The sequence below is a fragment of the Amblyomma americanum genome, chromosome 8, assembly GCF_052857255.1.
Source record: "Amblyomma americanum isolate KBUSLIRL-KWMA chromosome 8, ASM5285725v1, whole genome shotgun sequence".
NCBI classification, from domain to species: domain Eukaryota; kingdom Metazoa; phylum Arthropoda; class Arachnida; order Ixodida; family Ixodidae; genus Amblyomma; species Amblyomma americanum.
In genome coordinates, this window is record NC_135504.1 from 98,534,393 (window position 1) to 98,559,351 (window position 24,959).

The 24,959-nt window shown below is 46.0% G+C and overlaps 1 long non-coding RNA gene across 1 annotated transcript in view; it reads left to right on the top strand.

Annotated features, from left to right (window-relative positions):
• The window catches only part of LOC144100574 (uncharacterized), a 28,358-nt gene extending 3,616 nt beyond the window's left edge, over positions 1–24,742 (top strand). The window contains exon 3 of the long non-coding RNA XR_013307740.1: positions 24,613–24,742. This is a non-coding gene — a long non-coding RNA (uncharacterized LOC144100574). The remainder of the gene's footprint in view (positions 1–24,612) is intronic.
• The last annotated feature ends 217 nt before the right edge of the window (positions 24,743–24,959 follow it).

Below are 24,959 nucleotides of genomic sequence, written 5' to 3' on the forward strand. Positions count from 1 at the left end.
TCAGAAATCAGAGCTTGTGCATTTGCAATCTTTGCTTCGTGTTCAGAGCTTGGTGCTGTTGAATCGCCACTAAGAAAGGCTGCCCTACAAGAACCTCGTCTCCGCGCTAGTCTTTAAGAGCAGTATAGGTAAAAAGAATCATCTTTACAATTGAAACAGCAAGTACAGAGTCGATCACACTTGTCTAGAGCACTCGGGCGGTGTGCTGCGGAGCAAATGAATTATTATATTTTCGCAGCTACTTTGCTAGCGGTAAGGCGGTGATACCTGTGCAGTTCACGTGTCTAATCTGCTGCTCTCGAGCGCAACCATTATCAGTGAAAGTCAATACTTGCTTTAGATATCCGCTTTATTTCCCCCGAATGGCACCTTTCGAGCACTCTAGACAAGTGTGATCGACTCTGTACTCCAACCAAAGTGCCTTGAGGAAAAGCCCGATGTTTCGGTGGCGGTTTAGAGAAAAGATGCGGACGAAAACGTGTTCTGAAACTTTCATGACGTTTGGAGCCACAGTACTATCACAAGCAGTGTAGTAGTGATAGTTGCTTGAGCAGGTGCAAGTGGGAGTCTTGTGAGAACAATGGGTATTAGCGAGGTGGCGAGGATGAAACCATGGCCGTGCATTGAAGCCGAATGTCGCAAAAGTCAAGACGTGCCGACGTTTGCAGCAAACCTTTACAGATTTTTATTTTAAAAACTTTAAGGGATACTTTGGCGCGGTCTGTTCAGCTGAATTCTACATGAAGGTTGATGTTATATTCCTGACACGTACAAAGCATTTAGAGTTGTCGTGGGGCGCTCCTTTCACTTGGAGTGTGTCCTTTGGTGCTTACAAGGAGCAGGCAAGGGTTTACGAGGGTTTTTGACACATTTGAATTTCATGGTTTTGAAATAGGCGCACTTGAAGTCCACTCATGCCTTCACCCTAATGAGATTTTAATGGGGGTTATTTTCCGATCTTAATATCCTCTGGTCCTTTCACATTGTTTAGTGTCGGGCCAATCGTCGGATGAAGCTTTTAGTGTAGCCGTTGCTGAGCATATCAGCCAGGAAGCGTTCTTCCTCCTTCTTGCGCTGATATCGAGATGAGGAGGTCGTCTTGGCTATAAATCGAGCCATTTTTCCCATATTCTCACCACTGAAGAACGTGGAGAGTCATTTCAAACCATTGTGGCTTTCCCTGTGAGAGTTTTTGTGGGAGTGCTACGTTTTTTTCGATTTCAACTTCTAAGCAGACATCTTTCTGTCAAAATGTTCACGTCGGCGCATGCATACAGCAAAAGTATTTCTGATCACACCTGACTTGAATAAATTAAATGGCAAACTATCTCCAAAGAAGACGAACCGTATTCAAGCCAATTTGAATTTGTTGTCAGGGTCAATTGAGATGATATATTCATGCTCAAGAAATCGAAGTGAATTGAGCCGAGCCGATTTCGGTACGCTTCTAAGCGGCACGCGTTTTATGAGGAAAATTAACAATGAAAGACCACAATGCGCGCTTGTAAAATTTTCCTACAACGCTCGCCGACTGGAAATCTTCACTTATAAATCGGAGCTCACGCAGCTTCTTGGAGTTCAGAGGCTGTAAATCTGGCCTCGCATACATTTTCTTTCAATTTCTTTGGAAGGGGGCGGGAACACTGAAAAGCGGTATGGCTTCAATACTTACTTTTATGCCATGTCAGTTTACTTCAATAATTCATGTCCGACTAACACTGAGAAGTGGTGTGGCCTCAATATTTGTTTTTATGCCATGTCAGTTTACTTGAACCATTCCTGTCCGACTGGATTACTTGAATACGAGGGATTGCTGATAAGTACTAAGCCTTACTCAGAAAAAAATAAGCCAGGGAGCAACTCCCCTCTGTTGTAAACTTTCTCCCATGATGTCAATTCACTTGCAACGTCTAAGCTGCAGCGTTTTAAGTCACTACAAATATGTTCCTTGCGACTGCTGGTCGAACTACTCATCTGCAACATTATTTGCCAGCAAAACTCTCCCAAAGCTTTGTCCGTTTAGCTGCCTTTTGAGATTTGGGAACCGAAGGTATTCCAACGGAGCCAGGTCGCGCGATTAAGGTTGACCGGGCATCAGGTGAAAGCCTAGGCAGGCGACTGCGAATACTGGCACCTGTGACGGGGAATTTTCATGTGACAGGACACCTTTGGACGTTTTTTTCTTAATACTCCGCCTCAACATTGCCAATATAAGCCCTAATATGATTCATTGATGGTTGAACCCTTGGGAGGTAGTCCAAAAGCAGAATTTCCTACTTTACGCAAAATATGGCTGCGGTTCGCTTCAGCGCTAATCTTTGCACACCACACTTCTTTGTTCTCGTGTAAGCATTGTACTTTGATTCCTTAGACTCTTCTTATGTCAGCGCATCATAACCGGGCCCAGATCAATATCTCATAGCCAGTAGTTACCAGTTCGTCTAGAAAATCTGAATCGTTTCTTAGAAAATGTTTGAAAACAGCCACTTATGTATTCACACGTTTTCTCTTGTCTTTAGCTGTAGAAAGGTTCCAAATCCACAAGGTCGTAAGCTTCCTCATTTCTAAGTCGTTGTGGATAATGGCACCAACTCTCTCAAGTGATATCCTCAGATAAGTGGCAATACTTTTGCCATGCATTCATTGTCATGTCGTGAATGGCTTTCAAATTTGCAGGCAAGACGGAAACAGGTCCTGAATTAGGTTTCTTGCCTTCAAGACCGAAATTACCAATTTTAAAATATACAGCCCAATATTTGACTCCTAGGTATTAAGGGCTGCTGTCATTCAAAGTTAGAGAAATTTCATTATGGATGTGATTTTTATCTTTCCGTTGGCGAAACAGGAACTCTATTATGTCCCTTTGGAGCCCTTTGGTCGTCCGCACTGAATGTATAGAGAGATGATGGAATGTTCATATTGGAGCTAGATAAAAAATTAAGTTTGACTCATTGGTAGTTGGTTTTTACAGCAATAAATACAAAATACAGTCAAGTACACATTAAAATTTTCAGCTTCCTGGGTAATACTGGGCAATGCTGAATGCTCACAACATCCTCTCGGATATCTGTCATGCTAGTTCATGCGCCTGTTGGTAGGAGTCAGACCTTTCGGAACAGCTCCATTTAGCTCTAATATGGTGAAGATTCGCTTTTGGGCACTCACGTAAACATTTTGCCCCTCTCGCTTTCTCAACCCTCATAGGGACACCATATCGTGTAGTCGGAAGATTTGCGTTCTTCATTTGAGGTAATGAACACTCCCGATTCACCTTGAAAAAACAGCGCAGTCGAGGTCACCTTCTTAAAAACATTCCGGCGCAGCAGAACACTAAAACACAAATAAAAGAAACGAACACTGCCACCATGAAAGACTGAGTACTCTTGTGTTAAATGAAGCGGTAAATTTCGTGCCGAGGCAATACAGGAGGTAATTTTCCGCCTCTAGCCACGCAGGTGCGCTGCGAGTAAACAAACTGTCCTCCAGATTTGTGGTCAAAGGCGTTTTAGCAAAGAATGTAGATTATATCTAGGTAATCTTGAAAATGAACAGCACCCCACTGCTGCTTACCCGACCAATTCCATAGGTTTAGATCTGCACCTAGCGAGTAGTAAGAAATTTTTCCTTAAAGGGAACTCCAGCGTTTTGATAAAGTGAGAACTTTAAGGGCCTCATTATGCAGACAATCCTGCGTCTTGGGCGTTGGCCGTGCGTTTGTCGTGAGGCTAAAATCCCAGAATGGTGAACTCCGCTGGCGTGGAAGTTGTACCCAACTGATTGGAGCAATGGGGCCGGCCAGCGTCGGCTGCCAGAACTCAGCCTTACAGCGCAGCGCCATTGGGCCAAGAGATGGCGCGCGACATGTGGCCTGCGAGGCCTGAGTAGGCCAGCAACGCTTGCTAACGCAAGGGCCCTCGCCGTTAAGTGTTTGTGTCTCCGAAGGGATTTGCAGTGGTCTCCCGATCACTCAAGGGAGCAATTAAAACTATCGCGCCATACCCTTAAGGCCGACCTTTAGCAACCCACGAATAATCGTACTTCCACGAGTTCTTGTGAAACTTTAAGGGCGTTTTATAGCAGTTCTTGATGATTTGTGCCAAACCGTGCAGCTTGGTGACGTCTTTCTTTGTTGCAGTGCAAATCAATCGAAAATTTTCATGTCGTGGCCTCAGTCAGCGCCATTTCTGCAAGTAAGCTTGCGTGCCCGACGATATATTTTGTCACGCTCTTTGATGTTCGTCCTGCGTTTGCTGAAGGACAAAAATCTCGTGCTTGTTTCTGGTCACTTAACAAATATAAGAACTCAATCTGTCGCTTACAGTCGCTAGTTTATTCAATGAACGCGAACACGCTGTTTTCGGACAGTATTCATTACGTCATAAGCCGACATGTCATGACGTCGTACTTCGGTGAAAACTCTGTTTCGGTGTTGGTTTCGAGGTGTCTGCTGTTTCAAAATGGTCCTAGTTAGTATTTCTAAAAATGCTTTTTGCAGCAGAGAACGATACGTCTAAGGAATATGATGTGATCATCAAGTCAAGATGTTAAAAAAACTGCAGGAGTTGTCCTTTACGGACATCATTAAAAATTACATTCTAGTTTTCCCGCCCAGCCTCAAGGGAATTGGCTAGTTAAAGAAACAGCGCGGCTGAGACGCTAAAGACCGCTTACGCCTAAGAAGGCGTAAGCCCACCCGCAAAGTTCTTGAATGCAGTCACCGCCCACTGCTACGTTGTGTAACCCTGAGCCACCCAGCTCACATTTCTACCTCTGCATGGCTCTACGCCAAGACTCCGCAGCCCTTGTGATCTGCAGGTAAACTTCATGAAGGCAGTCGCCGCCATACCACAGCCCGCACTCCACCCTGAGGGTATCACGTTAACGGTAATGGAATAATGCCCACATATGCAGAATTGGCCTTTCTCTACTTGACGTTCATAGGTCCCTGGGAGTCATCACACCACTCCTGGCGCGTGGTGCAGCGGTTAAGCAGTACGCCGTTGCCCTGGGATGGCCGGAGCTACCATCGGTGCGACCTAGGTTGTCCCGAGCAACCTCGTGCCATTAATCGCGCATGCGTGATTGGCCGATTAGTGTGTGTGTGTGTGTGTGTGTGTGTGTGTGTGTGTGTGTGTGTGTGTGTGTGTGTGTGTGTGTGTGTGTGTGTGTGTGTGTGTGTGTGTGTGTGTGTGTGTGTGTGTGTGTGTGTGCGTGCGTGCGTGCGTGCGTGCGTGCGTGCGTGCGTGCGTGTGTGCGTGCGTGTGTGGTGTGTGTGTGTGTGTGTGTGTGTGTGTGTGTGTGTGTGTGTGTGTGTGTGTGTGTGTGTGTGTGTGTGTGTGTGTGTGTGTGTGTGTGTGTGTGTGTGTGTGTGTGTACACACGCGCGCGCAAACACACACACACACACACACACACACGCACACTCACGGGGCTTCCGCTGAATAGGGCAAGCAAGGCTTACACTTTAATAATGTTAGGCTAGTTGACGGCTTCTGCTTCACTGTGATTGAAGTGTTTGCGGATGTGAAAAACAAGATGAATCTAACTAGTTTGAAAGTTAAGTAATTTTGAATAACTTCTAAACTAATAAAAGTATCTGCCTGGTAGCGATCACTAATTTGTAGTTGGCAACTATTACTAGCTAGGTCAACTTTTAGTATTAAAAAGCCCGATTTCCTTATGCATTTTCGCTAAAAACATTTTGGCGGTCGTATACGTGTTTCAAAGATCGCGTTTGTTTGGCGCGTTGGAACACCCGCTTGGTTACTCCAATCCGGGGCTCACGTGTCATGTAACCATCATTTTCCCACCGAGCTAGAGGGCTCGCCGCTACCCAGTTGTCCGTAGGAGGCCGTAGAGTTAACGCCACGTGAATTGTGCCCAAAAGAGTAATGTAAATTTCAGGGTGTTGTAGCGAGCGTTTCAAAGAGGCTCAGTTTAAAAAACGCGGGCTTAACCGCCACAATTTATTAATATTCTTTTCGCAATTCTAACAAGACATGGTGTACTTTCTAACCGCAAGCTCGAAATGTATGACTGCTACTTGGTGCCAAAGTGAAAAGTTTGGAAAGTTGTCTTTTAAAAATGAATTCAGCTATCCTTGAGAAACGGTAGTTGCCGTTCGATGTCCAGCTTTCGACGGTGGCAAGGCAAACAATAAATCGGAGCCAAGGTTTTGCAGAGCAACTAGAGGTTTAGTAGTGAGACGATAAACAGCAAATACTTTAATATATAAGGACACATTAAGAAAGAGAAGCTTGGGAGAGGCCGCAATAAACGGACGAAGACCTTACAGCAGTGCACTAATGCATTTGACCGACAAAATAGAGACTCAAATTTTACACCCGGCGCCGCCTCACACCGACTGCCGAAGGATCATGAAGGTGCCGTCCCGAACAATGCCGCCTGCTACCTTGGTTGTACGTACTATCGGGACAAATTTTGTAGGACGCCAGGTCCGGGAAAAACATTTATTTTAGCCCCAGCTCTCTACCCAGTCGCCTGATTTTTTTGTGGCTGCCTTCTTTTATTTTCCTGTCTTGATTCACGTCTTTTCCACCCAAGCCTGGCTTTATTTCAGGGGAACCCCCATAGTCGCTCTATCTTGATGAACTTTCTAGTTCAGTAGATTTTCGTTTTTCCTCAGCTCTACTTCTCATTGCTTCGATTCACTTCTTTTTTCTCCCTTTTTCTAAACTTGCCAAGTGCTCAATCCTTAAGGAACGAGTCAAGATTCATTTAAGGCTAGCCTTACACACTTCTACTCACTTATTCTCCGCGAATTTCATCCCCGAACTCTATAATTTGAGATCAGGAGTAGAAAGTTTTTTCCCTCGGCTGCTCCACTTCTTCGTCTACACTCACGATTGCCTTAATGGAGAAAAATTTCTGACTTCATAAACAACAAAAAAATTCGGCATTCCCAGCAAGCTCATTCCGAACCTCGTGTTTTATCCGCAATGCTTTCCTTAGTGTTGAGAATCTCTACATTGCCAGCAAACCCATTTGAATCCATATGTCATTTCTCAATCGCAGTACTCTCCACCGATGTAGCGATGTAACTTTGAAGCTTTTGCACTCGCTTTTACCTAGCAGCTTTCCGGTCTCTGGATCATCCCTACACCTCAATCACCTGTACGGCTCTGACTTTTGTTCACTATAGCTCGAACTTCCTTTTTTCGTTTTGAGACTAAAAGCAAAATAATGTAAATTCAGGTGGGACCCCTTGATTTGCAAGTTATAAAGCGTCTACTTTTAAGATTTGTGACAAAGCTCAGCTGCATTCTGTCCTTTACTTTTTTCTATTTCTGGCTATCGCACAACCTAATTTCAGGCTGCAAAGCGCTCTTCCAAACATTAAACTGCACAATGAGGCTAGCTACAAAGTTCTGTGTATTTATTAACCAGTGTTATATATTATTTCTCTGAGTCTAACCAAGGGGAACTCTGGAGGCTTGGTTTTATTTCACACACCTCGAAGAGCAGCAAACGTCGTAAGAATAATCGCGCGCTCTCTTTGAAATTCTTTTCGATCCAACTCCATTTTCTCTGCTTCTGGTTTCGTTTGCCTTTCTCTGTTTGCGGCTCAGAAGCCCACTCTTTTTCTCTCTCAGCACTTTCAGGGATGTCCTAATTTTTATGCACACCCATTTCACAAGTTCAGTGCTTTTAGACCGGTTTGAAGGCCCGAGTCCATCACCTCCTTGGAATTATTCAGGTAATGTATAATTCAGCTGAGGGCCTAACTGAGCCATTGAGAGCGTCATCTTGGAACGTCTGTCTGGATTTGTCACTTGTTTGCGATGCCTTCGTAAAAACATGACTCTCCTTTCTCCGCGCTTAAAATGCACCAGACGTTTTGTAACGCTCTCCAGAAGGCACCACAGGCACTCTTGAACCGTTTGGAAGCTGTTTGTGTGTTCTACTGAACTTCTGGATGTATCGTAAAAAGCTCATCCGGAACTCGGCTGTCGTGTAATGTCGAGCTTTCGCCGGGGGCAAGGCAAAGAAAAGGTCGAAGTAAGGATTACAAAGAACAACAAAATTCATAGGCACATGGACGATACACAGAGCAAATACATTTCGTACATAGAGACCCATGGAAAGAAACACTTGTTAGAGGCTACGATGCGTAAAGAGATACAAGTTAACCCAAGGCAGAGTGAAACGCACAAAAAAGTGGTGGGGTTTTAATAAAGTTAAACCGAGTAGACGTGCAAAGCATGCCTTTAGACCAGTGGGCTGAACGCTTGGTTGTTGGCAAGTCTGGCGAAAATATTAAACTCAGGTTATTCCCATATCGAGTTTAAAATAAGCTCCTTGTTCTCCCTGCAGAAAGAAGTTGATGAAGATGAAGATGGGCAATTCACACTTATTAAGCCTGAGAAGAAAGGGCGCCTGTAGAAACGCGTGGCTGTCTGCTCTGCTGGGAACGATCGGCTATGTTTCGAGTGGCTTCTCGTTTTGTGGGCTTTGAGCACGCGGTAGGGCAGTAACCCCGGGCTATGTCTACCAGCTCAACCTGGTCGGCTTCTCTATCCCCTGACCTCCGGCCTTTGGAAGCTTTTTTGCGCAGTGGTGTCGGCAGTATCCTTGTTGCGCTGGTGCCTCAGGATGGCGATGCAATCATGATGACCAACCCTGGAGCTGTTGGGGCTGCTCTCCAGTCAGCCACTTCTCATTATGAGTCCATCTCAGAGGTACGCGAGTTTGGACGCGGCGGGATTCTATGTAGATCGCGAGACCTCGACTGTGTCAGATTTACTAAGGCCTCGTCCTTTGCCTCGCTTCGGGTAAGTTCACTTATCCCTTCACATCTCGCTTGTTCGAAAGGTATCGTTCGAGGCGTGGGCTCTTCCCTGTCTCCAGCAGAGACTATTGAGCTTCTGTCTGCAGCAGGTGTTGTTGCTCTGCACCGCTGTAGCCGGGATGTAACAACATGCGGCTGCCTGCTGTGATTGCCGCCTTTGTCGGAACTTCCTGCCCCTCTGAAATCACGGCATGGACTCTAGTTTTTCGGGTACACCCTTTGTCATCTAGGACTCTGCAGTACAACAACCGCTGGCGCTATGGCCATAGCGCCGGCGGTTGCAAATCCAACTAGCAGTGTTTCAACTGTGGGGATGGTCATGCAACGAGAAGTGTTGCCTTTCCGCTGGGGTCCACTCTGCAATGTACTGAAATTGTCCCTCCCGAGAGTAGGGAATTCAATTTATAGAGATAATTGACAGAAACGCTGTTCGCGCCGTGACGCTATTACATGGTGGAAAAAACATGCCCACGGTTAGGCAGGTGTGACTGCTCGTCAATGAGTCATGTTAGACTCGACGCTGTCCCAGGCAATAGCGGCTGCAGTGGAGGCTTCAATGCCTAAAATGGTAGAAAAAATTGTCGCAAGATTATCGAAGTGCCTTACAAATGTTCTAGCAATTACCTTACACATTCCGTGTAGGCCGGTTAAGGCCACTCTCTCGACAGCAATTCCCTCTAATCTTACCCGGTCTACAATTCCTGAAGCATCTCAGCCCCAGGAACGTACTACAGCCCCTTCCACGGTACTTACCTCGGGTACTTCGAGTGCTGATGGTATCATCTATGATTTCGAGATGTAGGAGCCTGATGCGCGGATTCTGAAGCGCAGCGGGTCTCCCATGTCTCATTCGTCATCTTCTCCACGTGCCCAGCCCAAATCAAAGAAGCAACAGCTTTGCACCAAGCCCAAGGATACCATCTGGAGCAGGTCGTTGCTGCTGCTAGGCTTTCGCAACCACAGCGTTGTTGCGAGTTCTACAGTGGAACTGTCGCTCTATTCTTTCAGCATCCACAGATTTACTCTGCATTTCTACCCAGCTTAATCCAGATGTCATAATTCTGCAAGAAACCTGGCTTTGAACCGACAAACATTTTCATTTTAAAAATCATCGTTAATTTCGCCTAGATCGCCAGTCAAAAGGAGGAGGTTTACTAACGTTAATCTCTTCAAGATTTCGCCACAGGGCTAAGGTATATTTTCAAGAAATGTCTCCTGACTTTGAGATTTAGCATTAGAGTTTGCACTTTTTGGGTGCTCTTCATTTTCCATAAACAATTATAATTTCCCCTTTTCCCCTCTGGAGTACAGGATATTAGACCTCTGGACTTGTTACTCGCTAATTGTGAAATCCCAGTTCTCGTGGCTGGCGACTTCAATTCTGACCATGTGTCGTGAGGTTTTAGGACTAATGTATGCGGCAAGCGCCTTTGGAACTGGGTTTCTGATCACAACCTTATGAGTTTAAATTCAAGATCGGCCACTGACATTCGCGCACAGACTCAATCTGTTTTAGATCTCACGTTCACTAGTCCTGGCATGGGCGTAACGGATTGGTCGACTGTTCATTGCGGCACCTCAAGTGACCATATACATATTCAGTTTGATATGGTATGTCGTGTAACTCCGGCGTCTTCTCAGTTGTGTTCACAAGTAAATTATGACAGATTTCAGACGGCGTTGCGCTCTGCTCTTGAGTCAGTGTCTAACATCGCCGAGGTCTACCAGTCAACAAGCATATGTCTGGCTATAGAACGCCGTAAACAGTCGAAGTTGTTGGTGCGGCCAACGAAATGGAATTCTTCAATCTGGTGGAATGCGGACTGTACAAGAAATTACAGGCGGAGGAAGGCTTCATAAAAAAAGCTTCTTCATAACCAATGCCCAAATAACTGGATTTAATATGAATTTATTGCAGCCGCTTTTAAATGGATAGTTTCTGGTGCGAAGGAAAAATATGACTCAGAACATTTATATTATCTTTCAAAGGCGGGCAACCGACGTGAACTATTCGGCTTTCTACGGTCTAGAAGACTGCTCATGTCCTCTAATAATTTGCAACCGTAGTTATGTCACCTAAAGAAGCTATACAGTTTGTTGAATTAATTGCCACAGCCCTGCAAATGCGGTTCTCGTCTCTATTGCCTTTGCGACCAATGTTGTTTGCGTCAGTGGTGCCAAATAATAATACCTCACAAGTTAATCTACCGCAGCTTTCCAAGTTGTACAGAAATTACCAGCGGCTGCTCCAGGGACTGATGGTGTGACTAGTAAGATGCTCAAGATTCTTTATGAGGAGTCTCCAGACTCCTTATTGCACCTCATAAACTACTCTATCAAACACGCTTGGACAACTCCTTAGTGGAAGCTGGCCTAGGTGATTCCTCTGCTGAAAAATCACGGTGGAGGCTACGAATTGGATAATATTAGGCCCATTTCTTCAACATTAAACGTGGTAAAATTAATAGAAAGGGTGTTACTAATTCGGGTGTCTGCCTTCGTGAACAGCAAAAATATACTCAGGTCATGTATCTGCATTTCTTTATAACAGGGAATTCTTTTGCGTCCATAATGGTGTTCATTCCGAGAGGTACAGACAAACGCGAGGTGTACCGCAAGGTGCTGTTCTCTCTCCTGTGCTCTATTATATTACTCTGTTGATCTGAATTCCTATCCATCGCTATGTACGCACTTACGTCTATGCGCATGACATTGCGTTTTTTCAGTCTGCGCCGGATATACATTCCCTGTATGGTCTGTTGCAGTCATATTTGAGTATACTAGAGTGCTGGCTGAGCAGCTTACAGCTGAAGTTAAATGTTAGCAAGTGGGCCATCCTTATTTTCCCTCTACAAAATCCTGTAGTGGTCTCTCTCACTCGCCAGTTACAACCAATACCACACGTTCAATCCCTAAAATACCTAGGGGTCATTTATGACGAGAAACGCACCTGGAGACCCCACATTGAAAATGACGCGGTGAAAGTTGTTCATGCCGCGGGCATGTTACGTAGATTATGTAGTCACTGGTAAGGCATGCGAAGAGATGCGCTATTAATGATTTACAAAATTATGTCGGACCAATTTTATAATTTGGATCTGTGTTGTTTTCAGTCTCGGCTAAATACAAACTTCGTCCTCTCGTCCATTTGGAGAGAGAACCACTTAGGATGTGCCTCGGCCTCCAAAAACTTTTAGCTACCAATGTGCTGTACCTTGAAGCCCGCATTCCCCCTCTCTTATTTCGACATCAATTTTTATTTGTGCAGACTTACCTAAGAATCTACGAATTTCATTTCCAACGTTCACAAAGCATTTTCTGTTGCCAGCCGACTTTCTTTTTTAGTGCTGTCTGGTCTTATTTTCATACCCCAAGGTAGTGTTTGTGCAAAGGTTACTTGAGCCTTTAGAGGTGAAAATTTATGACATCCTTCCTGCGCTATGCAGAGGGCCCGCTGTGCACGTTGTTTTCGACGATATTTTCTCCCAAAATGCAAAACTTTTCCGCCCTTATTCTAAATGGTCTACTAGACGATCTTCTAAAGACCCTACGTACAAATATTGCAATTGCAACCGACGCATCGCAGTGCAATTAAAAGGCTGGTGTTGGAATATTCTGTTTACATTTTGACTGCTCCTTTTCATTGCGCCGTTCAGATTTCGCCCCTATTTTTCAAGCAGAGTTTCTCTCAGTAGTACTTGCTTTACGCAAGCTACACTCTCTATTAGCAGAGTGGCAGTAATTGCGGATTCTTTATCTCTGTGTTCTTCCCTCGCCGCGCATGTTGGCGGACACATTTTCAACACATTCTTGTCCTTGCTTCCTCCACATTTCAGTCTTGTTCATTTAGTATGGATTCTCGGTCACAGGAGTGTGACAGTTAATGAGATTGCTGATACGCTCGCAAAAGCTTCCCTAAGCGGCCACGTATTGCCTATCATCTCGGCTACAGCCTATATTACAGCATCTAGGTTTTGGCGACGCGTTTTTAAGCATGCAAGACACAACACTTTTAACATCGGCGGATTACCAGCACCTCAAATATTCTTGGAACAGGCAAATTTGTCATTCTCGGCAGCTTGAAGTATCTCTGACGAGGCTACGATGCCGTATCCCTCCTCTAAATTTCTATTTACACAGGTCGGGTTTGGCGTATTCCCCTTTTTGTGCATTTTGCCGTGAGCTTGAATCTATTGAGCATTTTTTGCTCTATTGTCGCCGATAAACCTTTTGAGAAGAAGGTTGCTGGAGGAGCCCTTGCGGCCTCTTGGCCTTAGTTTAAGCAGCCCGCTCTTGCTATCATTTGGCGCCACCACATTTGGGTTCAGCCAAAGATCTGTTTGTACCGCTGATCTAAATTTCCTGCTAGAATCTCACCGACTGTAATGCTAAGGGTTACAAAATTTTCTTTCCTCCTAATTATTACATTTTGGCTTAATAATTCTGCTGCATGCAGTTCGTCTCTTTATTATATTATTATTTCACATTTCACATTTCATTTATTCCACATTTATCCTGTTACAGAAAAAATGTGAGGGCAAGGACTAAAAGCTGCTAGTTAAGCAGCTTGACTAAGGCCCTTGCCCCCTTTGATGGCAGCGTACAGCGGTTTCAAATCACACAAAAATTTACACACAATGATTAGATTAGTTTCTGCAGAAGTTCTTGCACTACAGCACAAAATACGATCAAATAATATTTTACGCGCGTACACCAGAAAACATTATACCGAGTCAGCACACGCACACAAACACATATATATATAAAAACTCTATACACAAAAATTTATACAACATGTGCATACTTCAAAAATGATATCTGAAACAAAGACAAATGTATTTATACAGAAATGTTTCATTAATTACAACATGGAAATGCCAATCCTTAATCTATTGCTTCATACTGTTAGATTCCTAAAATATTTAACGAGTGCGGGTCTTGACGCTGTTCTTATGTCCATGTCTGTGTCTTGAAGTGTGTTTAATAATACTGGCAAGCGATGTTCCAATCTATTAAAACCGTTATTTATGCGCGAAAAGAGGACTAGCCAAATGTTTCTGTGTCTTATGTTGTAAGGAACATCCCAAGATTGTCTGAGATGGCAAAGCGAGAGAAAGCATGTATTGGATTTTGCCAACGAGATTTTATACTTCATACTTAAGTTTAAATTGTATAGATGTACTGCAGGGACTATATTATATGTTGAGAAAAGCTCTATTGTATGGCCATCATACGGTAAGCCTGCAATGTGACGGATTGCTTTCTTCTGCATTAAAAATAGCCGGTTTATGTTCGCCTTTGATGTCGTTGCCCAAACAAGGCTACAGTAATTGATGTGTGGGGTAAATAAGGCATTATATAACATTAGCTTTATCTTAGGTGGGACAATGTAACGAAGTCTGCGCAGAACGCCACAGGCCTTGGCCAAGTTGCGAAGCACATTTGTTACATGTGCATCCCAATTTAAATGTTCATTAAATACTACACCTAAGGTTTTCACCTCACGTACAGTATCTATTTTTTCTTGGCCTATCTTTAAACAAATACCGTAATCAAGAATTTTTTGCGCAGGTCGAAATAGGACAGCCTTGGTTTTTTTCGTATTTATTTCTAATGAATTTACTTTACCCCATTCTAACAGTTTACTAAATGTAATATTACCTAAAGACGATAATTCACTAGCGTCCTCTGACTGAATAAAGAAACTTGTGTCATCGGCATAGACTACAAAGAATGCCTGGTTGCTTATTGTTACTATATCATTTATATAGATAGTAAAAAGAATGGGTCCTAATATACTACCTTGTGGCACTCCACAAGATATATTGCGTAGAGCTGACGACTCCTCTTTTAGTGAAACGCTTTGTTGTCTCGCGGACAGATAGGACTGTAAAAGGGCAAGAGGTATTCCACGGAATCCGTAATGTTCAAGCTTAGAAAATAGGGTTGTGTGGTTAATTCTGTCAAATGCCTTGGAGAAATCTACAAAGGCGCCTAGTGTTAATTTTCGTTGTTCGAAACCTTTAATAATAAATTCCTTTTGTGTGAGAACGGCCAGTTCTGTTGACATACCTTGTCGGAAACCAAACTGCTGGATGGATATTATAGAATGCTTATCACAGAACGATACAACTATTTTGCAGATGACTTTCTCCAATCCTTTTGATATGACAGGCAGCACAGAAATATGCCTATAATTTGAAAACTCATTTTTGTCACCCGACTTAAACAGAACAGTGACTCTGGCTAGCTGCATTTTTTGTGGGAAAACACCAGTAGTCAAACAGCTATTGAAAATATGTGTGAGAGCAGGTACCAGGAGCTCGAGCACAAACTTTATGGGGCGGATAAGAAGGCCATCAATATCACGCGCTTTGCTATTCTTCAAAGACATAAAAATAGAATACACTTCATCTGGAGTAACTGGATCAAAAAAAGCAGTGTGGGCATTCGGTAGACCCAAGTAGGACGATGCTTTATCATCATGGTTACTGTTCGCTAAATTCGTATAGTATTCATTAAACTTATTTGCTAGTTCTCTTCCTTTAAAACTTTGATTATTGACACTAATTTCGAGGTCTCCACTTTCGTGCGTATTGCGATTTAAAAGTTTATTTAATTCACGCCAGAGAGCGTCTCCCCGAGTTGCAACGCGACCAAAAAGATTTTCAAAATAAGTGTGTTTGGAGTTGCGTAGCACTTTTGTTACGCTGTTTCTGTATTTCTTAAATGATATGAAGTCATTGGGGTCTTTTGTTTTCAAGAACTGAAAATACATCGCATTTTTTTCACTAATCATTCTAATACGCCGGCTTTGATACAGCCTTCCGGATTATTTGTGATGAATATGTCAAGAAGACTTTCAGAGTGACAAGTGATGCGTGTAGGCTCTGTTATAACGGTTGAACAATGAAAAGTGTCCAGAAGCAGACACATACGTTGCGAGTTTAGAGTAGGCTGAAGCATGTTAATGTTGCAGTCACCACCGATGGTAATGTGCAGTTTATTCAAACACGCGAAATTCAGGAGCCTTTCTAAGTAGGCAAAAAATTGATCAGTATTCCCATCTGGCGGCCTATAAGTAACGACAAATATAGATTGCTTGCATTGGAGCGTCAGAGTCTCGTAATCGGGAGTAATAGCTGTGAAGTCGGGGAGCACTACGCATGGCAACTGTTCTGATATCAACTGCATTACTCCCCCACCACGCCTGCAGGGTCTGTTTAGGTAGAAACTCCTGTAGGCTGGTAGACAAAGCACTTCTTCTTGCGTTTTATACCATGTTTCGGTTACCATTATCATATGAAACTTGAACCTAAATTCATCAAAAAATGTTGTTAGTTCATCGTATTTGTTCCTTGCAGACTGCGCATTAAAATGTAGAAAGGCAAGGTGCGCACTGTCTTTCGGGCAAGCGATATTTTTCGGTGTGTTCATCAGCACGGGGAAAGAAGATGCACTGAGTAGCGCAAGAGGTGCTTACACAATCTTTTCCAAATCAGCTTCGCATGAAATCCGGATGACACGAGATGTCTCCGTTTTCCGCGCGAAAACTTTGCCGCCTTTTGCCCATGCAAAACGCCAGCTCATTGCCTTCTTTTTTGCGATAGTCTTTCCTAGCAGAAACTTAAGCTGAGGACAAAGGTGTTCGTTCACAAACACCGATGCCTTGGTTGAAAATCCTAGGTCTTCGGTGTTTAGTTTCTTGCTGCGTGCCTTGTCAATCACTTGGTTTCGTTTCGCACGGCTGTTGAAAACGGCAACAATGTTCTTGCTTTCGGCGTCGTTCCAAAGTCAAAGTTTGAAGTCAAAACTTTTATCCCTTTTCTGTTCATGAGGAAGAATCCTCCGGTGTTGCTTTCCCGCGTGCTTTTCATTTTAATTACCTGAATACAGGTGAATAGCCACCCGATTCTTGGCCGATCCCCCAGTGTCGGTACGTGCTATCTGTTGATAGGCTAACAAGGCTAACAACAACAATAACCATGAGGACATCATCATTGCCTCAAGAGTGTGCTGCAGTTTAACACGAGGCGTGATCGGCAGCGGCGATAGCAGAGTGCTCTCGTGCAGTGACCAGCGAAACTATGCTAGGTTTGGACAAGGTCACCCTCAACGTCTCCCTCCCAATGGCTGCAGTTTGCGCGACGCTCCTCCGAACTAGCCCGAGATTACCCGAGTTGCTCCGAGGCTTCACACAAGGCTCTTGGTAGGTACTGTGTTAACGAGTGCTTGCGCACTGAAATGCAGATTGTTTACCGGGCACTGCGGCGATTGGAGGATCACGGAAGTGGCCGTCCCAAACACTAGCGCGCCCTCCCTTGCTCGTCAGCAGGCTGGGTGACAGAAGCACTGACCCCGGGAGTCGTGCGGTAGAGCGTCTTCAAAGCAACTGGATACCATGTTTCTACGTCACGCGATAACTGCCGACGCTAAGCGGTGTTCACTTATAGACGCCTCCCGTCTGTTAATAGTTTGCCCCAAAAGCGGTTTGAGCACAAAGTGAAATACCTAATGCACCCACGCTCTAGAAATCTTCCAGTGTCGCGCGCGCCGCGGTTGGTCTGGTAAGAAGGGATCTTCCAGAGCGTGGTAGTCATTCCTGCCCATGGCCAGAAGCCGATGCCTCCGAGCGAAGTTCATAGGTTATTACTTAAATATGCGAAGCGACATCTTTCCTTGGCTATTCGTCGAATTCTCCGTAATATCATGCATTCCGCGGCAGTAGCGGAATGCTAGCAACTGCTCACGCAGCACCGAATTCATGGCTGTGGGATGAGTTGGGGTAGGAGTGATTGCGTGAGTGAAAGAATGTGCCGACACGTTTCCTTGAGGTGCTCTATCATCTTTCAACATTCCGCACTTCAGAGCGAGGTAGTCAGTGGGTAGCATCTTTTAAGCGAACCAATTTCCTGTGCAAAAGAAATCCTGCAAACAATGCCCCCTATTCGTGCCTGACTACAATCAAGCTTTCGTCTCAGGGTTGTAAGACTGAGTAGTTTTAGGTAAGTTTTTAAATTGAAGTGTTCCGATGGATATTCAAAGATCCATGCTCATAAAACTATCAACAATGTTTCTGTGGACAGCGGGTAACGATATAAAATTCGTATAAAGCAACAATAAGTAAAAGATAAAATAAAAACTATTAGCAATTTTCCGCATTAACGAATATTGCTAGGAAGGACGGATTTCTGTTCTTGAGCTGGCATAGCTAAAACTGGCCAATCTACGCAAAATATAAACTTGTTTACGCTTGCATGCAGTAGAAATGATGGCAACAGGCTAAATAAAGATTCAACTTTCATTTTTTTCAGTTCTCCTACTGTGGCAAGAAAAAGCCATCACATACGGTTCGAGCGCAGTTAAACTTTGGATATTTTGCTTCTTTTACAGCAGAATATATTTTATTGTAAGAAGAGAAATTATGGTTTAGATTATGCATTTATGTTATTTTAAAGTAAGGCAGTCGAACACTTTATCTGGGAACACGCGTTATCTCGAAAGTTCGCAATCAGCTTTAAACTGAGCAAGGCCGACAGCTGCGTGCATACCGTTCGACGACCGCCGAGCACGCTTGTTGCTAGGCCGCCGCCGATTTATACAGTCCATTGTGGGCGCAGGTCAGGCCCAAAAAAAGTTCTGTTTAGACGCCAACTTCGCTGTCGTTCTGCTCATCGGATAGCAGTCACCACTTCCTGAAATCTGGTGTAGGTGCTGGCTATCCTTACATGTTTCGGACGCACCCTTCAAGTCGTAACGCCAGCCCTCAGCAATTCACACCCGAGGACGAGACAGCTGCTTAGCCAGCCGATGTCTCCAGGGAGACGAACCCGAGTTTGGGACCCTGCCAGACCGCTCGAGACAGCGAAACGACGCTGCTACGAGCACCGCAACATTTCCGGAGATTTCGACACTGATCATACTGCCACAGCCGTGGGTACCCCCAACTTTCAATGGATCCCTAGACACAGACCACAAAGAATGATTGGACCAATTTGAGCGCATGGTATCATTCAACAAGTGGGATGATGCAGCAAAAATTGGGCACGTATTCTTCTCATTGGAGGGCTCCGCACGCAAGTGGTACGAAAACCACTACCCGTCCCTAACGATATGGGAGCTATTCAAGAGCAAACTATTCAAGGTATTCACCAGTGTCGTGAGGAAAGAAAGAGCCGAACGACTCCTCCAGACAAGAATCCAGCTTCCAAGTTAGCCCGTCCGTGGTTACGTCGAGGAGATTAAGCGCCTATTTCGCCGCGCCGATGCCGAGATGACCGAGGAAAAAAAAGTTCAATTTTTAATGCGTGGCGTAAAAGAACAACTATTTGGCAGCCTCGTCCCCCATGCACCAAAAACAGTCGAGGAATTCATGCATGAAGCCTGCACTATTGAGAAGACCCTCGACGTCCGGGCTCGGCAGTACAATCGCCCTTCCTATGTCTGTGCAATCCGTTCGGACACGACAGCCACCACCAGCGAAAACTTGCGGGAAGTGATTTGTGAAAAAGTCCGCTAGGAGCTACGACGATTACTGCCATCCTCCCCACAGCCGCAAGCAGCGACTCTCATGGAGGTGGTACGGGGAGAAGTGCCACAGGCACATGACACTCCGACGGCCACAGAACCCCAGGCAATGACCTACGCCACTGCAATACGCACTACTCAGCCCCAACGACAATCTCTTCATTCTGTCCGACATGAACAACTTGTTCCTGAACACTGCCTCTCTGCCCCCGCGCGCTCAGCCTACGAGCGACGCTCAAGCCCCTGAAGATGCGATGCCTGGAGGATTTCAGACAACCGGCCGTTGTGCTTTCATTGTTGTGTGGCCGCCCATATTCTTCGTCGCTGCCCGTACGGACGTATCGGTCTTCGAGGATTTGCCGTTGACGCCCCACGACCACGCTTCGGTCACCGTCCGCAGGAAATCGACGAGTACCTGCGTCGACAGGAGAACACGCCGAACTGCATTTCGCGCTCACCATCCCCGTCAAACCTCGCACTTTGCTTCGCCACGCCGTGCTACGCAGCCGCGGTACGAGAAAGGTCTCCCAGCCGCCGTAAGGGAAATTAGGGACAGCAACCTCTGGAGGTGAGGTTGCTCACGAGCGAAACGCCGAAGAGCCTCCACCAACCACGCCCCATGAAGCCGGTGCACCCGCTACCCCGACCACGCTACAAAGCTGTGACCCGACGCCGAGGGCGACGTGCAATGCAAGAGATAGGGCATCTGACGTGGAAGTGACTATCGACGGCCGAAAGTTACCGCTCTTGTCGACACAGGAGCCGATTACTCAGTGATGAATGGAACATTTGCTGCGCAACTGACGGAAGTCATGACTGTTTGGGACGGCCCATAAATTCGCACCGCAGGGGGCCATCTCATTACGCCATGAGGACGATGCACTGCGCGAGTGACTGTCAAAGGACATACCTATCCTGCGACCTTCGTAGTGCTATGACAATGTTCCCGCGAAATGATCTTGGGCATGGATTTTCTTAGTGGGCTTTAGACGATCATCGACCCACGATACAAGCTGATCATGGTTTCGACGGGCGAGGCCATCCCTTCGATGAGAACTCTGGAAAATCGCGTTGCCCTGAGTGTCCTGAAAGAAGTGAGCGTCCCGCCCCGTTCAAGCGTAATCGTGACCGTAGGTGCCACGAAAGCCATTAACGCTGAAGCCATCTTCGAGTAGAAAGTGCAGTTGCTTCTAGACCGAGGAATCGGCATCGCAATAAGCATCGCACATTTCCGCAATGGCCAGGCTGAAGTACTGCCGTCTAATTTCAGCGAAGAATACCGGCGCACTTAGAGAGGAACGACGATTGCTTTCTTCGACGAAACATCCGACGTACGAGACTCCTTCGCGCTCAGCGACCCAACCGCAGAAGATTCGCCTGACCAAGAGAACTCGCCCACTTTCAACATCAACCGAGCCCTTTCCCGGAACAGACAAGACCAGATCCGCAATCGGCTTCGAAGCTACAGCGAGTGTTTTTCGTCATCAATGAAGGTACGACAAACGCCAAATGCCAAGCATGGCAATATAACCGACCAGCACGCCCGACCCCTCCGTCAAAGCCCCTACCTTGTCTCGCCACGAGAACGACAAGAAAAACGGGACCAAGTGAATGAAATGCCTTGCGACGACGTCATACAGCCTTCAAACAGCCCATGGGCGGCACCGGTTGTTCTAGTGAGAAAGAAAAACGCCGCACTTCGATTCTGCGTTGATTACCGTCGCTTGAACAACATAACAAAAAAGGACGTCTACCCCCTCCCCCGCATCGACGGCACACTAGACCGGCTCTGCAATGCCAAGTATTTCTCATCGATGGACCTGAAGAGCGATTACTGGCAAATTGAGGTCGATGAAAGAGATCGGATTGCGAGAAGACGGCCGTCATCACTCCGGATGGGTTACTTGAAAGGTGAAGCCATTTGGTCTCTGTTCTGCACCAGAGACGTTTCAGCAACTGATGGATACAGTGCTGGCAGGCCTGAAGTTTCAGATTTGTCTGGTATATTTAGATGACATGGTTGTCTTCGCATCAAACATTGAAAAGCACTTCAAAAGACTTCGAACAGTACTAGACGCCATCAAGTCGTCTGGCCTAACCTTGAAAGCAGACAAGTGGCACTTTGCTTATGAAGAAGTGCTGTTTCTAGGCCACATCGTTAGCAAGGAGGCAGCACGCCCAAACCCGCAGAAAACCGCTGCTATTGAGCAGCTTCCATCAGCTGCCGATAAGAAAGCAGTGCGTAGATTTCTCGGACTGTGCGCATATTACCAACGATTTGTGAAAAACTTTTCGCGAATCGCCGAGCCCCTGACCCAAATGACGAAGGCAGACGTGCCATTTAAATGAGAAGCGCCACAAGCAGAAGCCTTCAAAGAACTTCTGCGTTGTTTACAGTCCCCACCAATCCTCTTCCATTTTGATGAAAACTCTGATACTGAAGTTGATACTGACGCAAGCAGCGTGGGCCTAGGCGCCGCCCTCGTTCAAAAAAGCGACGGCATGGAGAAAGTCATCGCATACTTTATCCGTTCCCTTTCCAAGGGCGAGGATAACTATTCGACAACTGAGAAGCAGTGCCTTGCCATCATCTGGGCTACGTCGAAATTCCTCCTCCACCTGTACGGACGACCATTAAAGGTAGTCGGCGATCAAGACGCGCTGTGCTGGCTTGTCAATTTGAAGGACCCCTGTGGCCGCCTCGCTCGATGGAGTCTGCGCCTCCAGGAGTTTGACGTCACCGTCGTTTACAAGTCCGGACGCAAGCACTTTGACGCCGATTGGCTCTCACGAGCCCCTGTGGATGCGCCGCCGCCGGACGATGATGAGGACGAATTCCTGGGACCCATCAGCTCCAGCTCTTTTGCCGAGCAGCAACGCTCGGATCCTGACCTAAACCGCCTCATCAAGTACTTGGAAGGCAAAGTTTCTTCACCGCCCACCTTATTCAAGCGAGGACGGTCTTCTTTCTCCGTATAAAACGATTTCTTCGTGAAGTAGAACTTCGCAGCGAACAAAACAGCCTACCTCCTTGTTGTACCTGATTGTCTCCGCGAAGTTCTACAGGCTTCACACAACCAGCAGACAGCTGGACATCTCGGGTTTACTCGCACCCTCCGTCGCATTCAAGACATATATTACTGGCCCCGACTGTCTGCCGATGTCGCACATTATGTAAAAGCCTCCCGAGATTGTCAGCGACGAAAGACCGCTCCAACCCGACAAGCAGGATTTCTGAACCCTTTTCAACCCCCCTCAAGGCCCTTTCAGCAGACCGGCGTGGACTTGCTTGGCCCTTTCGCAAAGTCAACGTCTGGAAATAAGTGGATCATCATAGCGACCGACTACTGACCCGCTGCGCCGAGGCAAAAGCCCTACCGAATGAAGCAGTAGCAGAAGTCGCCAAATTTTTCGTGGAGTGCATTATTCTCCGGCAAGGCGCTCCCGATGTGCTCATCACGGACAGAGGAACAGCATTCATGGCGAAACTAACGCAAGCCATCTTGCGATAGAGTCAAACCAGGCACCGGAGGACAACTTCATATCATCCGCAGACCAACGGGCTCACCGAGCGCCTGAACAAAACCATCGCCGATATGCTCGCCATGTATGTCGATGCCGACCACAAGACCTGGGACGTCATCATGCCTTACGACGTCTTCGCCAACAACACCGCAGTGCAGGAGACCACCCAGATGACGCATTTTAGGCTCGTCCATGGCAGGGAGGCAACGACCATTCTAGACAACATGCTGCCCAACGTTACCGAAGAAAAGAACGTCGACGTCGCCGCCTACCTTCAGTTCGGAGGCTTGAAACGATTACGAATAACAAACAAGCAGCGGACCGACGCCAGACGCTACAACCTACGAAGATGCAACGCGGAATACAAGCGAGGAGACCAAGTCTTTGTTTTGACGCCCATTCGCCACCGTGGATTGAGGGAAAACTTTTGCACTGCTATTTCGGCCCTTGCAAGGTTCTTCGTCGGCTGGGTGAACTGGATTATGAAGTCATCTCTGACACAATGACTGCATCCCAGCGACGCCGCGTTCGACCAGAAGTTGTCCATGTCGTCCGTCTGAAACCCTATTATGCGCCCTAAAGGACGCTGCATTTCCACACTCTGCGTTTATTTTCGCACGATCAGTTTTATTAGTTGCTACTAGCATTATTTGTATCAATGCATCGAGTCGATGCTTCTCTGAGAGGGGAGTAATGCCGCGAAGCTTTGCAGTGTTTGTTCATTCATGAAATCTGCCGCCACGCCACTTTATCGCTTCGTTTTCGTCGCAAGACGCGACTAGATTTATCTAGATTGATCGCATCCAGGCAGAGCTGGTTCTACGTTGTTCCACAATGTTCTAGTAACTTTGCACGCTTTATCCAGAAAGGTCGCTGTCAGCATTAAATTGAGCACGGCCAACAGCTGCGGACATTCTGTTCGACGACCGCCGAGCACGCTTGTTGCTAGGGCGCCGCGGAGTGATCCAGTTCATTGTGGGCGCAAGTCAGCCCCAAATAAAGTTTTGTTTAGACGCCACCATCGCTGTCGTTCTGCTCCTCGGATAGGAATCAACACTCCATGAATTCGTGAGTTCTAGTCGCAGCATCGAGTTTTGAGTAGTCGTCTACGTGATTCTCCTAAAATCGCGTTTTTTAATCCTTAGATTCAGAGCAATGCTCGCGATCTCCTGCCTGTGCAGTTGTGGCTAACAAAAATATATTCCGCTTATTCACGCAGGTAAGCTAGAATATATTAACGGAAACCGATAAAAGGATCAGCGAACGTTTGTTTTCGCATTGCACGTGTCCAAACCTAAATTTATCGAAACATCAGAAACGAAGTCTGCCAGTGGTCACGATATACAATTTTTTTTCGGAAGGTAACTAACGTGTACCTTATAAAAGTTATGGCTACTGGTAAGTGTCCACAAAATCTCTCAGCGGATATCAAAATTTTCAGAAAGAAAAGATGGAAAGATGCTCATTGAGCCTTTTTTCCTGGCTTTCCCGAAATTTATTTTATTGGTCGCATAAGAATTATTATCTCAAAAGGAAAGGTCAAGAACGGTTTTAGGGGGCATTTTTTTGTCAGGGCAGGAAAGAAAATGCCGCAAAAGTTTTAGTTGATTGATGGCGATGAAATTCAGTAGGGTAACAGTATAAAGCATCTCCCAAATTTTACTGAAGCGATGGGGTACCAGACAATAAGACATTCCGTTCGTATGTCGTGTCATTTGAGCGCCTTCGTTCTTTTTCACGTTTCTTTTTCAGTGCCTTCCACAGGTACCGCCACCACGACAACGATGCCCTGCAGGATGCCTCTGTCATCCAGAGATAACCAACCCTTTTAGGGGCATGTGCCTGAACCCGTCTTTCCTGCCGCCTCAGGGCTACCGCGCACCTTTGTACGCCAACGTGATAGCACCGAAAGGACTAGTTAGTGAAAGAGGCCGCCGTCGCAGAATAAATTAATTTTACTCAGCCGATGGGGTCCCGTCACTAAGATATTTCGTTCACATGTGTTTGGGTGATTTCCATCTTTGTTTAATATTTTCCGCTTTTTTAGTGCCTTCCACAGGTACCAACACCACGACAACGATGCCCTCATCATCCAGAGA